The sequence below is a fragment of the Schistocerca serialis genome, chromosome 7 (assembly GCF_023864345.2).
Source record: "Schistocerca serialis cubense isolate TAMUIC-IGC-003099 chromosome 7, iqSchSeri2.2, whole genome shotgun sequence".
Classification (NCBI taxonomy): Eukaryota; Metazoa; Arthropoda; class Insecta; order Orthoptera; family Acrididae; genus Schistocerca; species Schistocerca serialis.
The window spans coordinates 307,848,427-307,873,924 of record NC_064644.1 but is presented as its reverse complement, the minus strand read 5'-3'; positions in this window follow the sequence as shown (position 1 = coordinate 307,873,924).

The following is a 25,498-nucleotide window of genomic DNA, read 5'->3' as shown; positions in this document are numbered from 1 at the left end:
TGCTGCCCACCCATTCGTGAAGTATTGGTTGACTGGCAACTTGGCAGGAAATCGATTGCATTGTATGGAATATTGTTTAAACAATTTCTGGGAAACAAGGCAATGTGTGGAATATTGTTTATTTAGACAATTTGTAGGACAAAAGGCAGTGTATGAAATATAGTTTCTTTATTTATTTAAAGAATTTTTCGGGAAACTGATTGTAGTGTGTGGAATATTGTTTATTTAAACAATTTGTTGGCGACAAGGCAGCATGTGGAATATTTACACAAGTCACAGCGCTTTTTTCTGATTACTCAAGGAATACCGTCATGAAATCGGATTCACCTTCAACATAAAAAACCTACTACACGTAATTAAACTGTTACACGCTAAACGTATCTGGCGAAAAAAGGCTTCCTGATTGCACACACTTGCTTCTTTGCAATCACTGCACCACATCACATGTGCTGGACTGCCAGCACCCTTTGAGTCTAGAACAGTGGATTGGGAGGTGCCACTTGCCAGCGGAGGAATGCGTGATACTGGATGTCGGCTCCCTTTGAAATTAGATACCAGATGCACTTCCCGTTTTGTTCCCAAACACACATCTTCCACATCAGATTAGCAGAAGCAACTGCTCTAAGTGCTCGCCCTACTGCGCAGATACTCACTGAGCTAGTTCATAACACCACCAACAGAGATCACCTACCCACCCCTCCTCCCTCCATCCCCTTATCCCCTCCCCCTCACGCCTCCAGTTACTTCTTGTTGGACAAAGCATCAGATGATGGCAACTCTTTGCTATAGTACCTGAGAAATTCCAGTTTAAACACATGTTCTCTCCCTCTCTCTCTCTCTCTCTCTCTCTCTATCTATCTATCTATCTATCTATCTATCTATCTATTTATCTATCTATCTCCTCACCCCCTCCCTCTCTCTCTAACCTCTCTTTTGTTCTGAACAAAGCAGCGGATACCTAGTAAACTACACAGCTGTGATGCCTTAGAAATAATCCATTTTTGCTGCTCTCACTTTATCAAATTAATTGACTAGTAAATTAAATCGATGCCCACTGTGTGAGGCAGTTTTCCTTGCTTCCTGTAGGTGGATACTAGGACTCACATATTTGGTGGGAAATTCTGGGGCTATCCAGGATTCGAACCTGCATCCGCCCAGCTTCCAAACCAAACTCTTCCACTTCTGGACTTTCCCTTCCTCCTTTTGGTGGGTACTGGCACAGTTAGGTCGTTCGGCGGAAAATCTGTTACACTGGAAGTAGCTGAAAATGATAGCGAGAATTTCAAATTTTAGCTCAGTTGTGCTATGTCCTTAAACAATTTGCAGAAGACAGGAATAGGGGTTTGGCTGGAATGTGCTCACAATACAAGACTGAGGACCAGTCTATTGATCAAACAGGAATTTTACGTCGTGATAGGACATGGTGCCGCATAAAATGATAGTTGTAAATTCAAATGATGCTGTGATGTACGGGAAGATGTCGTCGCTGAGTGACTGTAGGAGGTTACAAGATGACTTGGACGGGATTTGTGATTGGTGTAAAGAATGGCAGCTAACTCTAAATATAGATAAATGTAAATTAATGCAGATGAATAGGAAAAATAATCCTGTAATGTTTGAATACTTCATTAGCAGTGTAGCGCTTGACACAGTCACGTTGATTAAATATTTGGGCGTAACATTGCAGAGCGATATGAAGTGGGACAAGCATGTAATGGCAGTTGTGGGGAAGGCGGATAGTCGTCTTCGGTTCATTGGTAGAATTTTGGGAAGATGTGGTTCATCTGTAAAGGAGACCGCTTATAAAACACTAATACGACATATTCTTGAGTACTGCTCGAGCGTTTGGGATCCCTATCAGGTCGGATTGAGGGAGGACATAGAAGCAATTCAGAGGCAGGCTGCTAGATTTGTTACTGGTAGGTTTGATCATCACGCGAGTGTTACGAAAATGCTTCAGGAACTCGGGTGGGAGTCTCTAGAGGAAAGGAGGCGTTCTTTTCGTGAATCGCTACTGAGGAAATTTAAGGAACCAGCATTTGAGGCTGACTGCAGTACAATTTTACTGCCGCCAACTTACATTTCGCGGAAAGACCACCAAGATAAGATAAGAAAGATTAGGACTCGTACAGAAGCATATAGGCGGTCATTTTTCCCTCGTTCTGTTTGAGAGTGGAACAGGGAGAGAAGATGCTACTTGTGGTACGAGGTACCCTCCGCCACGCACCGTATGGTGGATTGCGGAGTATGTATGTAGATGTAGATGAAATGTCTGCAGGAATTTATGCCGTCACAGTTGTGTAATTACCAAACACCTACATGTCTGTTAAACGTATTTTTTAAAACACTGTAGAATTCCCAAGTTAGTTCTCCATGCTACACCAGAACAAAGAAGGAGGGATGGGGTCTAATGCATAATAGGATAGGAAGAAATTCACCTTTATTTAAATAAATACCATTCCATCTTTCCACTGCAAGACAGAGGCCACTGTGATGTATTAAGAAGCACTCAATGCCACACACAGCAGTCGTCACCATATGTGTTTTGTAAATACATGTAGTTAAACCATGACCCATTCCGTAGTAGTCGCCACAGTTAGTTGTCATAGATTGCAGAAACTTCTGTTGGCCACTGCCAATGGTTGTCTTCAGACCCCACATCTCCCAGCATCCACCTGCAATCAATACTGGAGACACAGAGGCTGGAGAAACAGCCACTGTGACTGTCAAGCAGCCAACCATTCAATTTACATGGGGGTTGGGGGGGAATAATCGTTCAGCACAAACACTCACTGTATTGAATCTTCTCACATAACACACATGATCACGAAGGCTGCTGAACACATACTGACTATTAGTTCATTATTCACCCAACTGAGAGAGCGACACAGCTGGGTCAACCGCACATTCGTACCCCATTTGTCCAATTTGGGAGGCTCAGCAGCAGTTCGCGCTTAAGCCAGAAATGTCCAACTGTTATGGTTACTGGCTACCTCCGCCACACGCCTAGGTGCCAGGCAGAGTCGTCCAAGGAAACCAGCCACATATTAACCAGTCTAATTACAATCAAATATTACAACTGTAGTGCCAATCTGGTGACATTCGACAATGAGTGAAGTATCGGAAATATCCCCTCCCCACAGCTGTGGCTCTGGAAATATCAATTTCCCAAGTAAATCTATATCCTTCTTATGACTGGACATAATTTTCCACATAAAATCTTTCATACACCCTTCAGTCAGATATACTCCTCAATGCACTGAAATCACAATTCACCACATGATACCTATCCTTGTGACTATACATAGATAATTTCTTACAGGAACAGTAGTCTGATAACTTCCCACACATGTGTAGTGATATGTAGAACCCTAATCACAATAACATCCGAGACAAGTAGCATGATTATCATTTATAGTTGCATAGTGTCTGAAAAATTATGGTATGTCCACACTTACACCAGCTGTGTATCGTTTTGCATAGTCTACCATAGCTTCCCAGCAGCAAAACCCTCCTGCCCCATCATCCTTATCATGTATTCGATGAGTTATAAAGGACATAATTACAATTAAAAAATGTTTCGACTCTTTTATTTATGTTATGTACATTGTTACACGATTGTCGGCGTCTGCCAGATCAGAAAGAATAGGTACTCCCAGCCAAGTCACCGGCCTCTGCTAATTCTTTCTGTTCAATAGTTAGAAGGCTGTCTAGACCTCCACCCATCACTGGCTAGGTAGAGAGCTATCATAATGAGAAAAACAGCATACTGACTTACAAGAGGAAATTCACAACCATGCATACACAGAAATCCAGAAGCATAATACCTACAACTCATCAATATCACATGACAGTCTACAAATATTCCCCTGTACACGTCCTAAACTCTTTTACCATAATCCCATCATTACCATACTAGAAATACGACAGTTTAATGGTTTCTGAGTCTTTGTTGACAGCATAGTCTCTCTCTCTCTCTCTCTCTCTCTCTCTCTCTCTCTCTCTCTCTCTCTCTCTCTCCTTATTGTTTTTGTAACATATAGTGGAGTAAAACTATGAACTATAAAACATGTATGCATGCATGTTGATATCGACAATATGTGGTGATCCCATTAAATAGATTAGATTAGATTAATACTTGTTCCATAGCTCATGAATACGATGCTTTGAAATGATGTGGAATGTGTCAGGTTAATGAAAGATGTCTGTACAAGATATTACATTACACAAAATATTGCATGACACTAATGTTTAAGTTGTTGTTTTTTTTTTTTTCTTAATTTATATCTAAAAATTCAGCCAATGAGTACAAGGAGTTGTCATATAGAAAATCTTTTAATTTATTTTTAAATGTTAGTTGGCTATCTGTCAGGCTTTTGATGCTGTTTGGTAGGTGACCAAAGACTTTTGTGGCAGCATAATTTACCCCTTTCCGTGCCAAAGTCAGATTTAACCCTGCATAGTGAAGATCATCCTTTCTCCTGGTGTTATAGCTATGCACACTGCTATTACTTTTGAATTGAGTTAGATTATTAACAACAAATTTCATAAGTGAATATACATACTGTGAGGTTACTGTGAGGATCCCTAGATCCTTAAATAGATGTCTGCAGGATGACTGTGGGTGGGCTCCAGCAATTATTCCGATTACACGTTTTTGAGCAATGAATACTTTTCTACTCAATGATGAATTACCCCAGAACATGATGTCATACGAAAGCAGTGAATGAAAGTAGGCAAGTAAGCTAATTTACTGAGATTCTTATCAGCAAAATTTGCAATAACCCTAATAGCATACGTAGCTGAGCTCAGACGTTTCAGCAGACCATCAATGTGTTGCTTCCAGTTTAACCTCTCATCAATGGACACACCTAAAAATTTTGAAAATTCTACCTTAGCTACAGACTTCTGTTCAAAGTCTATATTTATTACTGGAGTTGTGCCATTTACTGTATGGAACTGTATATACTGTGTTTTATCAAAATTTAAAGAGAGTCCGTTTGCTGAGAACCACTTAATAATTTTGTGAAAAACATCATTTACAATTACATCGCTTAGTTCTTGGTTTTTGGACGTTATTACTATACTTGTATCATCAGCAAAAAGAACTAACTTTGCATCTTCATCAATGTGGAATGATAAGTCATGAATGTATATCAAGAACAGTAAAGGACATAAGACCAAACCCTGTGGGACCCCATACTTGATTAGCCCCCCCCCCCCCCCCCCAGTTTGAGGAAGTATTGGTCCAATGGAGCAGGGGGCCACTGACTAAAGTCTCTTCCATGGACGTGTGCAAAGTATTGTTGATACATTGTTTTTGCTGTAACACATCAAAGCAGTGCATCACTGCAGCTCTATACAATGCCATACATTTTGCTTTTCTACCATGGTTCTACCATGACTTTGAGAACTGTGTCAGGTGCTAAACCGACATTAATACTTTTTGATCGATTGGCTCTCACAGGAAGCTACACATTGCATGGTGTTAACTATTCTTCTCTCACAAAACACAGGATGGTCAAAATAAAAGACAGAGGTGATGTTTCTTATTGACAAAAATGCGGAAGACATCACAACATACAGAAACTGGAAGTGCCTGTGGTATTGTGGAGCATTTCCAAATAGCTCTCCAAATGTGATGACCCCTACATTTACTCTGATCTTTCACAGTGATGTGGTAGCAGATACCTCAGTGTTCCGCTTTTGAAGAGACCCAGAGCACTGACTCCTCATGATGGTAATACATATTGCACCCAGGCATATGAACGCTGTTTTGGTGTCCAAGGTGGTAGTTATCCCGACCCCCAAATCTTTGAACAGTGCGTCTTTCATTTTTATGGCTTACAATGTATAACTACAAATGGAACTAGGGGCACTCTGCAGGAATAAAAACCCCTCTTAGAGCACAGATAGTATGCTCTATCAGTTGTCAATCCCACCTGTGGAGGAATGGAGTGATTTTCATACACCCAGGCGAGCACGTAAACACCCTCATCCCTCCACAATTTTGTCATATCTTCAGCATGTTACGTATTCTCTATCAATTCCGCGATTTTACTAGCTTTTCCGTAATTTCAAAGCATTTTATCCAATTACTCAAGGTTCAAACCACAACTCTCAACGAGTTGTCACATCAACAAAACGTCTCATCGTGACGATCTCATGATTTTTTCAGCCAATGACATTGCAGCATGGTTCTCAATTTCTGTATCATTGCCAAACCATCCCCTCCTCAGCTTTGGTGGGATCATATACATGTGGACAAATCACAGACCTTGCTATGCTGCCTACATCACATGACACAAATACTGTTTCTTAGTGTAGGAAATAGCAGACAGCAGAGAGGAGGTGCAAAAACTACGTTCCTTAGCCAAAACACTTTATAAATTCGGTAAGACATTATTACGATTTGTCAACTCCCACTTTGTGGTTATGAGTCATAAAGTATTGTCACCTTCGTAGGATAAAGTCGGAGACTGAAAGATCTCATCAACACCTTTAATGATTACCACCCCAACAAATGAATCATACCCACAGCACACCCTAACCTCTATTTAGAAGCGAACTGCCCTTCAGTCTCCAGATTTCACCATTAGTGCTGCGTCATACATGATCTCGCTAGATGGACGCATGCTAAGAAGGTTAGCACTCCTTATTGGTGTATAGTAGATACGAACCTGATACATCTGAGTGTGTTGTGGTGATATAACAGACAATTAAGGAGAAGAAACATATGGTTTATGCATGATGGAGCTCCAGATGGAAGGAGCCTGAAACTTTTTACGCAACTCATTTGCACTATCAATTATGTAGTATTGTTGTAGTGCCTGGATTCCATACCAAGAAGGTACTGAGAAGAGAAAAATGATCGTAGAACGTAAACGCACACTCTGAATGCTACATGGTTCTGATCTTAAGAATCACATAATGTTAAACCAGTGTGATTTCTGCTACACTAGTCATATGGAATGGAAGGCTTTTAATACTCCAGTGCAGGATATATGTTTCCAACATTGACAGACATTTACGCTGCAAGATTTCTGTCCCACTCACTATCGTGAGAAACTTTAAGTTCATAAAACTATTACTTTTTGCACCTAAGGAAAAAAACATTGAGTCTTTGTGTACATCTACTATATAGTTTTCCAGAGGTGTAGAGCGCCCACTGTTCACATCAGATTACTATTCAGAAATTGTGATATGCTCGCATCAGTCCTATACAATCATCATCAGCCACGTGGAATGCATGAAAGAACGACATCTTCCGAGGAAATAGACAAACGCACGGCAGCGGTGTTTGACATGTGCGATTAGATGCCATGCTGCGTTAACTTAGTGAACAGAACACAGTCTCTTCCACACACAACATCTGTCAAGCAAATGTGTACACAGGGATTGCAGTACCTCATAAAACCCTGTCACTAACTTAGAATCACTGCAGCTGTGAAACTGAAGACTCGATTTATGCCCAATCTCCGACTTTATCCTACGAATGTGAGAACACTTTATGACTCATAACCACAAAACGGGAGTTGACAAATCGTAATAATGTGTTTTGGCTAAGGAACGTAGTTTTTGCACCTCCTCAGTGCTGTCTGCTATTTCGTACACTAAGAAACAGGATTTGTGTCACGTGAAGTATGCAGTGTAACAGGGTCTGTGATATGTCCACGTATATATGATCCCAGCAAAGTTGTGGAGGGGATGGTTTGGCAGTGATAGAGAAATTGAGAATCAAGCTGCAATCTAATTGGCTGATAACATCACGAGATCGACATGATGAGACGTTTTGCTGATGTGAAAACTCGTTGAGATTTGTTTTTTGTACCTTGAGTAATTGGATGAAATGTCTTGAAATTACGGAAAAGCTGGTAAAACTGCGAAATTGATGAAGAAGACATAAACTTGTTGAAGATACCACAAAAATGTGGAGGGATGAGGGTGTTTACACTCTCGTCTGTGTATAAGAAAATTGACAACTGATGGTGCATACTATCCATGCTATAAGGCTGGGTTTTATTCCTACAGAAAGCTCCCTTGTTCCACATGTTCTTATACATTGTAAGTTATGAAAATGAAAGACACATTGTGCAAAGATTTGGAGATCAGGATGACTACCACCTTGAACACCAAAACAGCTATCATATACCTGGTGCAATATGCATTACACCCTATGAGGAATCAATGCTCTGAGACTCTTCAAAACCAGAACACTGAGTATCTGTTATCCTGGCATTGTGGAAGATGAGAGAAAATATAGGACTCATCACCCTTCGATAGCTGTTTGGAAACACTTCACAGTGCCACAGACTCTTCCAGTTTCTATACATGGTGAAGTCTTCCACATTTTTGTCAATAAGAAACACCACATCTGTCTTTTATTTCAACCATCCTGTGTTTTGTGGGAGCAGCATAATTTACACCTTGCAATGTCTAACTTTCTGTGAGAGCCAGTCAATCGAAACATATTAATGTCAGTTTAGCTCCTGACAGACCTCGAAGTCATGGTATAAAACCAAAATATATGGCATTGTATACAGCTGTAGACATACACTGCTTCGATGTGTTACAGCAAAAAAACAGTGTATCGAACTGTTTATGAAACAACAGCGCAAGAATCCTCTCCTTGTGATTAATAATGTGTGGGATATGGTCTTCCTCCAACACAGGAACAAAAGTTTACATCGGTCCATGGAAGCGACTTCAATCACTGGCCACCTGCTCCATTGGACCAATACATGTATATTTAATGGGATCACCATATGTGGTCGATGTCAACATGCAGACAGTATTTGTTTCTGATGTATTGGAGGAGAGAGATGCAGTAAAATCTTATTGAGTTCTCTTCCAGGTGAAGTTAGTGAAGTTTTATAGATCTTAGTTTTACTCCACTATATGTAACAAAAACAATGAGGAGAGAGCGGAAGAGAGAGAGAGAGAGAGAGAGAGAGAGAGAGAGAGAGAGAGAGAGAGAGAGAGAGACTATGCTGCCAACAAAGACTCAGAAACCATTAAACTGTCGTATTTCTAGCGTGGTAATGATGGGAATACGATAAAAGAGATTAGGACATGTGCAGGGGGATATTTACAGACCGTCATTCGATATCAATGAATTGAAGATGTTCTGCTTCTAAATTTCTTTGTGCGGTCCACGTATACTATGAATGGCTATGAATTACCTCTTGTTAGTTAGTGTGCTATTTTTTTCGTTATGATAGCTCTCTAGGCTGTCGGAACATGATGGGATTTAGAGAGAATTAGCATGGGTCTATGAGTTGGATGAGGGTACTAGTACGCCGACTATATGCAATAACGTATGTAACATAAATAAAAGACACAAGGGGGCAGGTATGCAGTTGTAGGGAAAGGAGTAGAAGAAAAGGTTACAGGAGAATATGGGATTTTGACAAGGAATGAGAGAGGAGAGAACTAATCGAGTTCTGTAATAAATTTCAGCTCATAATAGCGAATATTCTGTTCAAGGATCACAGGATGAGGAGTTACGCTTGGACAAGGCTGGGTGATGCAGGAAGATTTCAATTAGATTATATCATGGTCATACAGAGATTCTAAAATCAGATACTGGATTGTAAGGTGTACCCAGGAGCAGATAAACTCAGATCACAAAGTAGCAGTTATGAAGAGTAGGCTAAGGTTTAAGAGATTTGTCAGGAAGAATCAATAGACAAAGAAGTGGGACGCAGAAGAGACTATGGAGTGACGAGATATGCTTGAAGTTGTCTAAGGCTATACATACAGCAATCAGGAATAGATCAGTAAGGAGTACAGTTGATAAGGAACAGTCATGTCTAAAAAAGGTTACCACAGAAGTTCGAAAGAAAAAACATTGATATGTAGATGATAACTGCAAAGGAACCATGGGTAACAGAAGAAATACTTCAGCTGATCGATGAAAGAAGGAAGGACAAAAATGTTCAGGGAAATTCAGGAATACAGAAATACAAGTCGCTGAGGAATGAGAGAAATAGGAAGCTAAGATGAAATGGCTGCATGAAAACTGAATTGATAATCGCAAGGACTAATTCAACATATAGGAAAGTCAAAACAACATTCGGTGAAATTAAAAGCAAGGGTACTATCGCTAAGGGTGCAGTGGGAATTCCACTGCTAAATACAGAGGAGAGCAGATACATGGAAAGAGTACATATTACAGGCCTCTATTGGGAGGGGGGGACGATTTGTGTGTGTAGTAGTAGTAGCAGTAGTTTATTCATCTGTAGATCTCTTTTTACAAGGATATAGGACATGTTGTTGTATTTACAAATTTAGATCAATTTAAAATAAGCTAATTCGTATACACAAACATTTACAGACTTCTAGTTAGAGACAATCTTTAGATTTACTCCTGGTATACAATACTTTTTTTTACAAATAACTTATTAAATAATGTTCACTCATCTCTCACTATCAGTCACTTCACACACTATACACACATTGTTTCATAACACTTCACTCACTACACACACAAACACACACACACACACACACACACACACACACACACACATTGGTGATCTCTAGGCCATTTTCTGTACTGCAACTTCCCATTTGCTATCCTGAAAATCTGAGTCAGCATCCCTCCATAATGAGTGAGATGTTGAGCTCAGAAAGAGGAAGACATGTGCTATGCATAGTCTGGGGGTAAGAAGGAAAAAACATAAAGTGAAGGTGTTATGTGGAATGTTGGATATTTTATAATCATTATTATTATTATAATTTATTTGTATAACATTTATTATCAAACCCCTACTCTGTTTTACCGAAGTAACCCTTCAATGTATAAACTGTATTGCATAACAGGTACCTCTTAGCTGCCTTTTTGAATAAGTGTATTTTGGATGTTTCTTTAATCTCTTTTGGTAATTTATTGTAAAGTCTTATTCCTTGGCAAAAAATGCTATTTTGAGTTTTATGTTTATTTTTTCTTGGTAAATGTAAGTTGAGTCTATCTCTTGTTGCATGGTCATGGACAGAGCTGTTTGTGCAGTAATTACCGATGTTATTTTTGATATGTACAACTGACTGGTAAATGTATTCACATGGAGCAGTTAAAATCCCCAGTGTTCTGAACAGACCTTTACAATGAGCACGACTAGTATTTTTGGTTATTATTCTTATGGCTCTTTTCTGGAGTTTGAAAATTGTGTTCATATTTTGAGCATTTGTTCCCAAAAAAGAATTCCATAGCTAAGAATTGAGTGTACATATGAATAATATGTAACTAAAAGACACTGCATGTTACACACTGAAGTTACGATTCTAACTGCATAACATGCTCATGACCTTCTGTTTCCAAGTAAGTATCTTTGTGTGTTCAAACCACTTCAACTGAGAATCAATATTCATTCCTAGAAATTTTGCCTTTGTCACACAGTCTATAGAGGTGCCATCTACATTTAATTTAACATTGTCATTTTTCCTCTTCAGACTGAAATTCATGGCATTAGTTTACTTTATGTTCAATGTCACTTTATTACTTATTGGCCAATCATAAACTTCCTTGAGAGTTTCATTTGCTTTCTTGGCAAGGAGCTCTCTTGTTTTCTCAGTGACTATAATATTGCTGTCAATATAATATTGCTACCCTGCGGAACCCCTATATTAATGTATTTTGGTTCTGGTAAGTGTTTTACTAAATGTTTAGATCTATTTGAAGTATCTCTGCTCTTTGTACCCTATCTCTTAGGTATGATTGAAACTAGTCATTAGCTACACCTCTTATTCCTAATGCTTCTAATTTATTTAATAGAATCATGTGGTTGACTGTATCAAACGCCTTAGGTAGATCAAAAAATATGCCTGTGACACACTCATCTTTGTGAAGAGCATCAAGTACAACTTTTGTTAATTCTACTATGGCTGACTCCGTATTTTTGCCACTTCAGAAACCAAACTGTGATTCACTTAAATGATTGTATTTATTCAGATAATTCATTAATCTGTCTTTCATAATTGCTTCTATTTTTTTGAGAATGCTGACAGTAGGGAAATGGACCAGTAATTTTCTATGTCTTCTGCATTACCTTTCTTAAGCAAAGGTACAACTCTTGCCTTTTTTAACTGCTCTGGAAATGTCCCTGATGTGAAGGATTTATTTATTATATTTGTTAAGGGGCCTTATAAAATCCCTATGCATTGTTTCAGTACACACATTGGTACTTCATCTAAGCCTACTGACTTTTTATTTTTTAGTTCTTGAATTGTTTTACTGACTTCATTCTCTGTGGTTGGAAGTAACATCTTTGAATTTAGTGCAACATTATTTACAGGTGTTATATTTGTTTGGGGGAATTTTTGCTGTAACTTCTCTGCAATATTTGAAAAATGCTCATATACATAGTCTGCTAAGTGTTGTGGATCATTTATTACTTTAACCCCCTCCCTTAGCAGTATGTTATTCTGCGTTTGTTTGCCTCTCCCCATTTCCTTTTCTATAACATCCCAGACTGCTTTGCTTTTATTCTCTGCATTGTATATTATTTTGTCATTAAATGAATTTTTTGCACCAATCAGCACATTCCTATAGATCTTTTTGTATCTATGATAGAAATTTAGGAATTCTGGATCATTGCAAATCTTCTTCATGGAACTGAGGTGTTTAATTGTTTGGGAGGATTTCTTAATACCTGCTGTTATCCATCTGTTTTTGTGAGATGTTGATACAGATAAGCATACTTTTGGAAATGTCTGTTCAAAGTTCAATTTAAACAATGTGAAGTATTTAGAGAATTTCATATTCACATTGGTTTCCTTATACACTTCATCTCAGTTTTGTTTTTCTAGTTCTTTTTAAAAAGCTTTTATTTTGATTTCTGATAGATGTTGTTTGTAGGCTCTTAGTTTAGGGAATGATTCGATACCTGACTTCACTGTTATTATTTGACAGAGATGGTCTGATAGTCTGAGATGTTTTACAGCTACATCACACTTTTTCCTGTTCATATTTGTTGCCACGTGGTCAATTACTGATGAGTTTGTTATGGTAACCCTTGTTGCACTATTGACCAAGAGGGACATGCCAAAACTTTGAAGGATGTTTATGAAAGTGCTGCTGGATTCATTTATGATGTTAGTGTTGATGTTAATGTCCCCACACAGAATATGATAGAAGATGAAACAGGAGTCGATATGGAAGAGCTGGGCATCCAGTATTAAAATCAGAATTTAAGAGAACTTTGGAGGGCTTGTAACTACCTGCAGTCGCCTACCATGTGTGTGTGTGTGTGTGTGTGTGTGTGTGTGTGTGTGTGTGTGTGTGTGTTTTAGTGTGCAGGTGCCAAATTTTTGCTCGTGCATTAGTAATTCGGTGCGCTCCACCAGAGGCGCTGGGATCATTTGTACGGATAATTTATTCCTTGTGTATGTTAATTATTCTGTTTTTTTAATACAGACTTAAGATAAAATTCTGGCTTAAGATCAAATAAGGCAAAAGGGACAGATAATATTCCATCAGAATTTCTAAAATCATTGGGGAAGTGGCAACATAACGATTATTCACGTTGGCGTGTAGAATGCATGAACCTGGCGACATACAATCTGACTTTCAGAAAAGTATCATCAACATAATTCCGAAAACTGCAAGAGATGACAAGTGCTAGAATTAACGTGCAATCAGCTGAACAGATCATGCATCCAAGTTGCTGACAACAATTATATACAGAAGAATCGGAAAGGAAATTGAGCATGTGCTAGATGATGGTCAGTTTGGTTTCAGGAAATGTAAAGGTACGAGAGAGGCGATTCTGATGTTGCGGTTGATAATGGAACAAAGACTTTAAAAAAATCAAGACGCATTCATAAAATTTTCGACCTGAAAAAAACTTTCGACGAAGTAAAATGGTGCAAGATGATCGAAATTCTGAAAAAAATGGGGGTAAGCTACAAGGAGAGGCGTGTAATATACAATATATACAAGAGCCAACAGGTAATAATAAGAGTGGGAGACCAAGAACGAAGTGCTCAGATTAAAAAGGATGTAAGACAGGGATCCCCCCTGCGGGTTCGGGGGTTAGAATAGGCCCGCGGTATTCCTGCCTGTCGTAAGAGGCGACTAAAAGGAGTCTCAAACGTTTCGGCCTTAATGTGATGGTCCCCGTTAGGGTTTGACCTCCATTTTTCCAAATTCCACAGAAGTACAAGCCTTTTGGGGAAGGACACCTTACGTGGTGCACCATCAGTCCTCTGTGCCATAAGGCCTTGGCACTCTTGATCGTCTTGGCGTCGTAACTGCACCCTCCATCCGTCATTTTGGGCATACACACCTGATGGATTGTGTACGTAACGCCCTTAGTGCGTCACCATCTGCACCCACGATCACTATGGACTACCCATGGCACCCAAAATCCAGCACGGTAGCCAGCCCGTTGTGGTGGGGTCGTCATGTACCCTCTAGGTTGTAGCCCCCTGACAACACAGGGATCGTACTGCCGATGCCTGAGCTGACACCTCCCCACGTAAGCCAAGGAGTCGATGCTCGCTCTCTGGGGCATCAGGACTCCCGGCAACGGCCATCCTGCCAGGTGGCCTTTGCTGTGGCTGGGTGGTGCCCGTGGGGAGAGCCCCTGGTCGGAGTGGGTGGCATCGGGGCGGATGCCCCGCAATGAAGCGGGTGAAGTCTCAATCCGGTGGTCGCACGACCGCCAACGTCTCTAAGCGCGGTAAGACAGAATTTAATGCTGTGACATATAACCCCAAATTGTTCCCTTCCCTACCCACGCCATGGGAGGAACGTAGGGCTGCGGACGGACAGGAGCCGTATTCACCGCGATACCTTGTGTGCAGCAGAACTGATGGGGATTCGTTTTTGGGGACTAAGCCTCTCTTCTTTGTTCACCATCTTGAAGATAAGTTTGGGGAAGTGGCATCTGTTTCCAAAATGAGGAGCGGGGCTATTTTGATACAAGCAGTTTCATCTGCACAGTCACGAGCGTTACTCGCCTGTGAGAAGCTCGGTGAGATCCCCATTCATGTCACTCCCCAAAAGTCCTTAAATTTGGTCCAGGGGATTATTTTTCATAAAGATCTTCTGCTACAGTCTGATGACGAGCTACGGGAGAACCTGGCACGACGATGTGTGCACTTTGTCCATCGTGTCTTTAGGAGACCCAAGGATAATAGGGTCGCTACCGGTGCCTTCATCCTGGCCTTTGAGGGTGACTGCTTGCCTGAGAAGGTCAAGGTCATGATCTACCGGTGCGATGTCAAGCCCTATGTCCCACCCCCTATGCGATGCTTCCAGTGCTGGAAGTTCGGACATATGTCCTCCAGATGCACTGCCAGCCCCACGTGTCGTGATTGTGGACGACCTTCACATCCTAATGCTCCATGTGCTCCCCCTCCCACCTGCATTAACTGTGGAGAGCATCATTCTCCCTGCTCGCCAGACTGTGCAGTCTACCAAAGAGAGCGCCAGACTGTGCAGTCTACCAAAGAGAGCGGAAGATACGAGAAATTAAGACCCTGGACCGTTTAACTTACCAAGAGGCAAGGAACAAGCTAGACCGGCTCAACCTCACATCTATGTTGAGGAGTTATGCTGCTGCAACTTTGCCGCCACCAGTTCCTGCAAAGACTCCCTTCTCAGTTGGCCCACAGAACAGTAAAGTTACGCCTGCCCCACCGCTGGTAGGGGCCACACTCTCTTCCACTGCTCCCAAAACACCCGGTTTGGGGGCAGTGGACCCCGAACAACTGGGGACATCCATCCCCACCTCTCAGCCGGAGAGGCACCAGCCTCCTCCGGCTGCTCAGCCGGAGAGGCAAGAGCCTCTTCCGGCTCCTCAGCTGGAGAGGCAACAGCCTCCTCCGGCTGCTCAGTCGGAGAGGCAACAGCCTCCTCCGGCCTCACTCATTCGGAAGGGGTCCCTTGGGGGAGTCCCTTCCAAGGATTTTACCAGTGTCTCGCTAGACGCTAGCCAGTGGCTGAGGAAGCCACCAGGTGCTGGTCGAAGGGCTTCCCGCTCTTCCTCTGTTCCTGACAATGCATCCGGAAAGCCCTCCCAGCATGCGAACCCTCCTCCCAAAGACAAGAGAGAGAAGAGGAAGCTCTCTAAGAAGCCTAAGGACCCAGTGGTTAACGCGCCAACGCTTCCTGTCAGCTCAGCCTCTGAGGATGAGGTCGAGCTCTTTGCGTCCGCAGATGACCTCGATCTCACCGTCTCAGAAACGATGGCAGTTGCGACGTCAGTCACTCAGTCGGTGGCAGCATGTGACTCTGTGAAGTAATTTGCTTTTTCAGTACCTTCATGCCCTTACAGGACACGCTTTGTACGATCCTCCAGTGGAATTGTGGCGGTTATTTTAGCCATCTCCTTGAGCTACGACAGCTTCTAAGCCTGACACCTGCTTTCTGCATTGCCCTCCAGGAAACCTGGTTCCCGGCAATGCGGACCCCTGTCCTTCGTGGATACAGGGGTTATTACTGCAACCGTAGCACTTACAATTGTGTGTCAGGTGGAGCCTGCGTGTATGTCCTTACCTCTGTATATAGTGCTCCTGTGCCCCTTCAAACATCATTGGAAGCTGTGGCTGTACGCGTAAGGACTACCCAGGACATAACCGTCTGCAGTGTCTATCTCCCTCCAGGTGGTACAGTCTCCCTGACCGAATTGGCTGCACTTGTCGCCCAACTCCCCACGCCTTTTCTTCTCCTGGGGGATTTTAACGCCCACAATCCCCTGTGGGGTGGAACGAAGGTTACTGGCCGAGGCAGAGAGGTCGAGAATCTCATCTCCCAACTCGACCTCTGCCTCTTAAACACTGGCGCCGCCACACATTTCAGTGTGGCGCATGGCACGTTCTCGACCATAGATCTGTCGTTGTGCAGCCCAGGGCTTGTACCATTGGTCCACTGGCGAGTCCATGACGACTTGTGTGGTAGTGACCATTTTCCCATCTTCGTTTCACTACCCCAGCGTCGATCCCATGAACGCCTGCCTCGATGGGCATTTAGCAAGGCAAACTGGGAAACGTTCTCCTCTGCTGCCACTGTTGAATCTCTCCCCCACGGTACCATCTATGTGGCGGTTGAGACACTGACTGCAGCGGTTGTTTCCGCTGCGTAACGTACCATTCCTCGTTCGTTAGGGTGCCCCCGGCGAAAGTCAGTGCCTTGGTGGTCTCCGGAGGTCACTGAAGCCATTAAAGAACGTCGGCGGGCTCTTCAGCAACATAAGTGGCACCCGTCTTTGTAGAACCTAATTTTTTTCAAGCGTGTCCGTGCTCAGGCACGGCGGCTCATCAAAAGGCAGAAACAGGAGTGCTGGGAGAGGTACATTTCCACCATTGGTTCCCGTACTTCACCCTCCCAGGTGTGGATGAAGATTCGGCGCATCTTTGGATTGCAGCACTCTACAGGTGTCGCAGGGCTTATCATCAACGGGGCGGTATCCACTGATGCCGATGCAATCGCCGAGCATTTCGCTCAGCACTATGTTCGGGCCCCTGCGTCGGGGAATTACCCGCCCGCGTTTCGCGCGCTCAAATGCCGGGAGGAAGGCAAACGGCTTTCCTTTGCTTCTCGCCACCCTGAGGCGTATAACGCCCCATTTAGTTTGTGGGAACTCCAGAGCGCCCTGGCACAGTGCCCCGATACAGCCTCTGGGCCAGATGGCATCCACAATCAGATGCTCACACACCTTTCCCCGGACTGTCAGCGGTGTGTTCTTGCCATCTTCAACCGCATATGGGGCGATGGTGTCTTTCCGTCGCAGTGGCGGGAGAGTACCGTCATTCCGGTGCTGAAGCCTGGTAAGGACCCGCTTAATGTGGATAGCTATCGGCCCATCAGCTTGACAAATACTTTGTGCAAGCTATTGGAATGCATGGTGAGTCGACGGCTGTATTGGCTGCTCGAGTCTCGGGGTCTTCTGGCTCTGTGCCAGAGCGGCTTCCGTCAGGGCCGTTCCACTTCCGATACTTTGGTCTTTCTTGAGTCTGCAATCCGCACTGCTTTTTCCCGGCGCCAACACCTCGTCTCCATCTTTTTCGATCTCTCCAGAGCATATGACACGACGTGGCGGCACCATATTCTCGCCACGTTGCACGGGTGGGGTCTCCGGGGCTCTCTCCCCATTTTTATTCAGAATTTTTTATCTATTCGGACACTCCGCGTTTTAATTGGCACATCCCATAGTTCACTTCATATCCAGGAGAACAGCGTTCCACAGGGCTCTGTATTGAGCGTGCCCCTTTTCCTTGTGGCCATTAATGGCCTTGCAGCAGCAGTAGGGTGGTCTGTCTCACCCACGTTATATGCTGACGATTTCTGCATCTTTTTCAGCTCCTCCACCATTAGTGTTGCAGAACGTAGGTTGCAGGGAGCCATACGCAAGGCGCAGGCGTGGGCCCTAGCCCATGGGTTTCAATTTTCTCCTGCGAAGACTTGTGTTATGCACTTTTGTCGGCGTCGTACTGTCCATCCCCACCCTGAGCTCTATCTTCAGGATGCCATGCTCAGGGTTGTTGACTCTTACTGTTTTCTGGGATTGCTGTTTGATGCCCGGCTTACTTGGCTTCCACATATTCGTCAGCTCAAGCGTCAGTGCTGGCAGCATCTGAATGCCCTCCGCTGCCTAAGCAACACAACTTGGGGTGCAGATCGTCACACGCTGCTGCAGCTCTACAAAGCCCTTGTGCTGTCCCGACTGGATTAGGGGAGTGTGGCGTATGGCTCAGCATCGCCCTCAGTGTTGCAACTGCTGGATCCCGTTCACCCCTGTGGGGTTCGACAGGCGACAGGAGCATTCCGCACCAGTCCTGTTCATAGCCTCCTTGCTGAGGCTGGGGTTCCTCCACTTCGTATTCGGCGTCAACAACTGTTAGCCAACTATGCTGCCCATGTCCGTTGTTCGCCCCGTCACCCTAACTATCGTCTCCTTTTCGAAAATGCGGCAGTCCATATCCCACACCGGCGGCCACGATCAGGCCATACAATTGGGATCCGTGTTTGGTCGCTCCTTAATGACCTCGAGTGTTTGCCTCTTCCATCTGCTTTCCAGGTCCGCCCACATACACCACCTTGGTGTATTCGTCGGCCGCAGCTTCGGCTGGAACTTTCCCGATGGCCAAAAGATTCAGATCCTCCTGCAGTCTTGCTCTGCCAATTCCTTGCTCTCCTAGGCACATACCATGCCTCGGAGGTTATCTATACCGATGGCTCGATGGTTGATGGCCATGTGGGGTACGCTTATGCTCATGCGGACTATGTCGACCAGTGCTCCTTGCCGGAAGGCTGCAGTGTTTACACCGCAGAACTGACAGCCATTTTTCGTGCCCTTGAGCATATTCGTACCAGCACTGGAGAGTCCTTCATCATTTGCGGTGACTCGCTCAGTAGTCTGCAGGCTCTTGACCAGTGCTACCCACGCCATCCCATTGCTGGTGCCATCCAGGGGTCCCTTCACGCTCTTGAACAGCGTGGTCGTTCGGTGGTGTTCATATGGACCCCGGCACATGTTGGGATAGCGGGAAACGAACTCGCCGACAAGTTAGCCAAAGAAGCTACCCGCAAACTGCCATTGGAGATCGACCTCCCGGCAACTGATCTCCGAACGGTTTTGCACCGTCGGGTCTTTGGGATGTGGGGAGACGAATGGCGCACTCTGTCCGCACCCAACAAGCTGCGGCAGGTAAAGGTGACCACGACTGTTTGGGGTTCCTCCATGCGGGCCCCTCGCAGGGATTCTGTTGTTCTGTGTAGGCTCCGCATTGGTCACTCTTGGCTGACGCATGGTCATCTGCTGCGTCGAGAGGACCCCCCTCATTGTCGCTGTGGTGCGAACATGACGGTGGTCCATATATTGTTGGAATGTCCTCTTTTAACCGCTCTCAGGCGTGCTTTTAATCTCCTGGGTGATTTATCCTCTCTTTTAGGTGACAATGTCTGTATGGCAGATCGGGTTTTAAGTTTTATTCGCGCAAGCGGCTTTTATAGGTCCATTTAAATTTTTTTAACATCACCCTCTCTTGAGCTGTATATTTTAATTAGTTTTGTGTTGTAATTCGACTCCACCCTAAACTTTTAGGCTGGAGGTTTTAACGTGTTGCAGAGTGGCTGGCTCATCCTATTATTTTCGTGATCAGCCAGCCACAGTCCTCTGCTGTGCAGTTTTAATTCCTTCTGCCTTTGTTCTCTATGTTGTTTTTGTTGCTGTGCTCTGTTTTCTGTGTTGTCTTACAATGGACCATGGGGCTTTTCTTCCCCCGGAATTTTTCTTTTAGTGCTTCGCCTGACTGGTGGATAGTTTCCCTGAGCTCTGTGTTTTTATGAAACAAGGGACCGATGACCTTTGTAGTTTGGTCCCTTTAATCTTTAACCCAACCAACCAACCAAGACAGGGATATAGTCTTTCAATTTATACAATCTGTTCAATCTATACATCTAACAAGCAATAATGGAAAGAAAAGAAAGGGTCAGGAATGGAATTAAAATTCAAGGGGTAACGATATCAATGATATGATTCGCTGATGACATTGCTTCCTGAGTGAAAGTGGACAAGAATTACATGATCTGCTGAATTGAATGAAGAGTCTAATGAACTCAGAATATGGTGTGAGAATAAATCAAAGAAAGATAAAAGTAACTAGAAGCAGCAGAAATGAGAATAAGGAGAAACTTAACATCAGGTAGATGAAGTTCAAGAATTGTACTACCTAGGCAGCAACATAACCAATGATGGACCGAGCAAGGAGGAGATCAAAAGCAGACTTGCACTGGCAAAAAGGGCATTCCTGGAAAAGAGGAGTCTACTAGTATCAAACAGCCCTTAAATTGAAGAAGAAATTTCTGAAAATGCGCGCTTGGAGCACAGTATTGTGTGGTAATGAAACATGGACTGAGGAAAAACTTGAAGAGAAGCGAATCGAAGAATTTGAGATGTGGTGCTACCGACAAATGTTGAAAATCAGGTGGGCTAATAAAGTGAGCAGGTTCTGCACAGAACTGGAGAGGAAAGAAATATTTGGGGAACACTGACAAAGAGAAGGGAGAGGATGACAGAACATCTGTTGGGACATCAGGGAATGACTTCCGTGGTACTAGAGAGAGCTGTAAAGGGCAAAAACTGTAGAGGAAGACAGAGATTGGAATACTTCCAGGACATAGGTTGCAAGTGCTACTCTAAGATGAAGAGGTTGGATTTGGAGAGGATTTCGTGGTGGGCCTCATCAAATTAGTCAAAAGACTGGTGAATCGACAAAACAAAAGTTTTTTAATTGTAATTAGCCCTTCATTCTGCGACGAATATGTGATAACAACTATGTGGCTGGAGAGTTTTGCTACTGGGAAGCTATTAGAGGCCATGTGTAATGACACACAGCTGCAGTGAGTATCGACATATCATAATTTTTTATTTTAAACCTCTAGTTCCATAGGACCAGACTGAGGAGCAAATTTCCTAAGTCATGGAACATACCAGTACATGAAGTTTCGACATAAAAGTAATTGCAGATAGAATAAAATGTTTAAAAACCCTAAAAAAGTCAAGCCATAAGTTTAAGTGCAATCAACAATGTAACATAAGAATCAGTTTAATTTTTGAAGGAACTCTTCAACTGAATAGAAGGAGTGAGGCGTGATGAAACTCTTGTTTGGATTTGAAAGCGCGTGGATTACTGTTAAGGTTTTTGATTTCTTGTGGTAGCTTGTCGGAAATGGATGCAGCAATGTATTGCACACTTTTCGACACAAGACTTGAGAAAGTGTGATACAAATGCTGATTGGATTTCTCCTGAGTATTAAATGTGAAAGCTGCTAATTCTTGGAAATAAGCTGATATTGTTAACAAGAGATGACAGTAAAGAATATATATATATTGAGAGGCCAATGTTAAAATACCCAGTCTACTGAACAGGGGTCGACAAGCGGTTCACGAACTTACACCACTATTGCCTGAACTGTCCGTTTCTGAGTCAAAAATATCCTTTTAGAATGGGAAGAGTTACCCCAAAACATAACACCATATGACATAATGCTATGAAAATAAGCAAAACAGATTAATTTTCGTCTCGAACGATACTTACTTCAGATACCATTCGAATAGCTAAAATATTAAGTTTCTCAACATGATCCTGAATGTGGGTTTCTATGATAGTTTACTATCTATCTGAACACCTAGAAATTTGAACTACTCGGTTTCACTAATCATATGCCCATTCTGTGAAATTAAAATTTCGTGTTCTATTGGATTGTGTGTTAGAAACTGTAAAAACTGAATCTTACTGTGATTTAGCGTTAATTTGTTTTCTACAAACCATGAACTTATGTCACGAACTGCGCTACTTGAAATAGAGCCAATGTTGCACACAATATCCACTACAACCAAGCTAGTGTCATCAGCAAACAGAAATATTTTCAAGTTACCAATAATACTAGAGGCATAAAAGGAGGTTGTATACATGGAAGAAGCCTGGCGATACTGGAAGGTTTGAGATAGATTATATAATGGTAAGACAGGGATTCAAGAACAAGGTTTTAAATTGTAAGACATCTCCAGGGGCAGATGTGGACTCTGACTGCAATCTATTGGTTATGAACTGTAGATTAAAACTGAAAAAACTACAAAAAGGTAGGAATTTTTAGGAGATGGGACCTGTATAAACTTAAAGAACTAGAGGTTTAGAGAGCTTCAGGGACAGCATTAGGGAACGATTGACAAGAATGGGGAAAGAAATGCCGTAGAAGAAGAATGGGTAGCTTTGAGAGATGAAATAATGAAGGTAGCAGAGGATCAAGTACGTTAAAAGACGAGGGCTAATAGAAATCCTTGGGTAACAGAAGAGATATTGAATTTAAATGATGAAAGGAGAAAATACAAAAATGCAGTAAATGAAGCAGGCAAAAAGGAATACAAACGTCTCAAAAATGAGATCGACAGGAAGTGCAAAATGGCTAAGCAGGGATGGCTAGATGCCAAATGTAAGGATGTAGAGACACATATCACTAGAGGTAAGATAGATACTGCCTACAGGAAAATTAAAGAGACCTTTGGAGAAAAGAGAACCACTTGCATGAATATCAAGAGCTCAAATGGAAACCCAGTTCTAAGCAAAGAAGGGAAAGCAGAAAGGTGGGAGGAGTATATAGAGGGTCTATACATGGACGATGTTCTTGAGGACAATATCATAGAAATGGAATAGAATGTAGATGAAGATGAAATAGGAGATACGATACTGCGTGAAGAATATGACAACACACTGAAAGACCTAAGTCGAAACAAGTCCCTGGGAGTAGACAACATTCCATTAAAACTACTGATAGCCTTGGGAGAGCCAGGCCTAACAAAACTCTACCATCTGGTGAGCAAGATGTATGAAACAGTATAAATTCCCTCAGACTTCAAGAAGAATATAATAATTCAAATCCCAAAGAAAGCAGGTGTTTACAGATGTGCAAATTACCGAACTATCAGTTTGATAAGCCTCAGCTGCAATACTAACACGAATTCTTTATAGATGAATGGAAAAACTAGTAGAAGCCGACCTCAGGGAAGATCAGTTTGGATTCCGTAGAAATGTTGAAACACGTGAAGCAATACTGACCCTTCGACTTATTTTAGAAGTTAGATTAAGAAAAGGCAAACCTACGTTTCTAGCATTTGTAGACTTAGAGAAATCTTTTGACTATGTTGACTGGAATACTTTCATTCAAATACTGAAGGTAGCAGGGGTAAAATACAGGGAGCAAAAGGCTATTTACAATTTGAATAGAAACCAGATAGCAGTTATAAGAGTCGAGGGGCATGAAAGGGAAGCAGTGGTTTGGAAGGGAGGTGAGACAGGGTTGTAGCCTATCCCTGATGTTATTCAATCAGTATATTGAGCAAGCAGTAAAGAAAACAAAAGAAAAAATTGGAGTAGGAATTAAAATCCATGGAGAAGAAATGAAAACTTTGAGGTTTGCCGATGACATTGTAATTCTGTCAGAGACGGCAAAGGACCTGGAAGAGCAGCTGAATGGAATGAACTGTGTCTTAAAAGGAGGATATAAGATGAACATCAACAAAAGCAAAACGAGGATAATGGACTGTAGTCGAATTAAATCGGGTGGTGCTGCGGGAATTAGATTAGGAAATGAGCCACTTGAAGTATTAAATGAGTTTTGTTGTTTGGGGAGCAAAATAACTGATGAAGGTCGAAGTAGAGAGGATATAAAATGTAGACTGGCAATGGCAAGGAAAGTGTTTCTGAAGAAGATAAATTTGTTAACATCGAGCATAGATTTAAGTGTCAGGAAGTCGTTTCTGAAAGTATTTGTATGGAGTGTAGCCATGAATGGAAGTGAAATGTGGACGATAAATAGTTTAGACTAGAAGAGAATAGAAGCTTTCGAAATGTGGTGCTACAGAAGAATGCTGAAGATTAGATGGGTAGGTCACATAACTAATGAGGAGGTATTGAACAGAATTGGGGAGAAGAGGAGCTTGTGGCACAACTTGACTAGAAGAAGGGATTGGTTGATAGGACATGTTCTGAGACATCGAGGGATCACCAATTCAGTATTGGAGGGCAGCGTGGAGGGTAAAAATCGTAGAGGGAGACCAAGAGATGAATACACTAAACAGATTCAGAAGGATGTAGGTTGCAGTAAGTACTGGGAGATGAAGAAGCTTGCACAGGATAGAGTAGCATGGAGAGCTGCATCAAACCAGTCTCTGGACTGAAGACCACAAAACAACACCAGAGACATATCATGTATATAAATAAGGAACAGGAGTGGCCCCAACACTGATCCCTGGGGCACCCCCTATTTTACTGTACCCCACTCAGATCAAACAAGACAGCCATTCTCAAAACTGTGAATAATGACCTTTTGCTGTCGGTTGTTGAAGTAAGAGGTGAACCAATTGTGAGCTACTCTCGGTATTCCATAATAGTCCAACTTCTGTAGCAATATTTTGTGATCAACACAATCAAACACCTTAGTTAAATCAAAAAATATGCCTAGCGTTCGAAACTTTTGTTTAATCCATCCAGTACCTCACAGAGAAAAGAGAATATAGCATTTTCAGTTGTTACACCACTTCTAAAGCCAAACTGTACATTTGATAGCAAATTATATGGTATAAAATGATCAATTATCCTTACATAACTTTTCAATAACTTTGACAAACATTGATGGCACAGAAATAGGTCTAAAGTTGTCTACATTATCTATTTCTCCCTTTTTATAAAGCAGCTTTTCTGCTGAGTTCTATAATCGTTCAGGACATTGACCATTCTTAAAGGAAAAATTACAAATATGGCTAAGTACCAGGCTAACATGTGCAGCACAGTAATATTCTACTAGGTACTCCATCATATCCATGAGAGTCCTTAGTCTTTGGTGATCTAATTATTGACTCAATCTAACCATCATCAGTACCACAGAGGAGTATTTCAGACATCAGTCTCAGAGAGTCAATTTCCAAGAGAGTTATATGATTCCCTGTAGAAACTAAATTTTTATTTAATTCACCAGCAATGCTCAGAAAGTGAT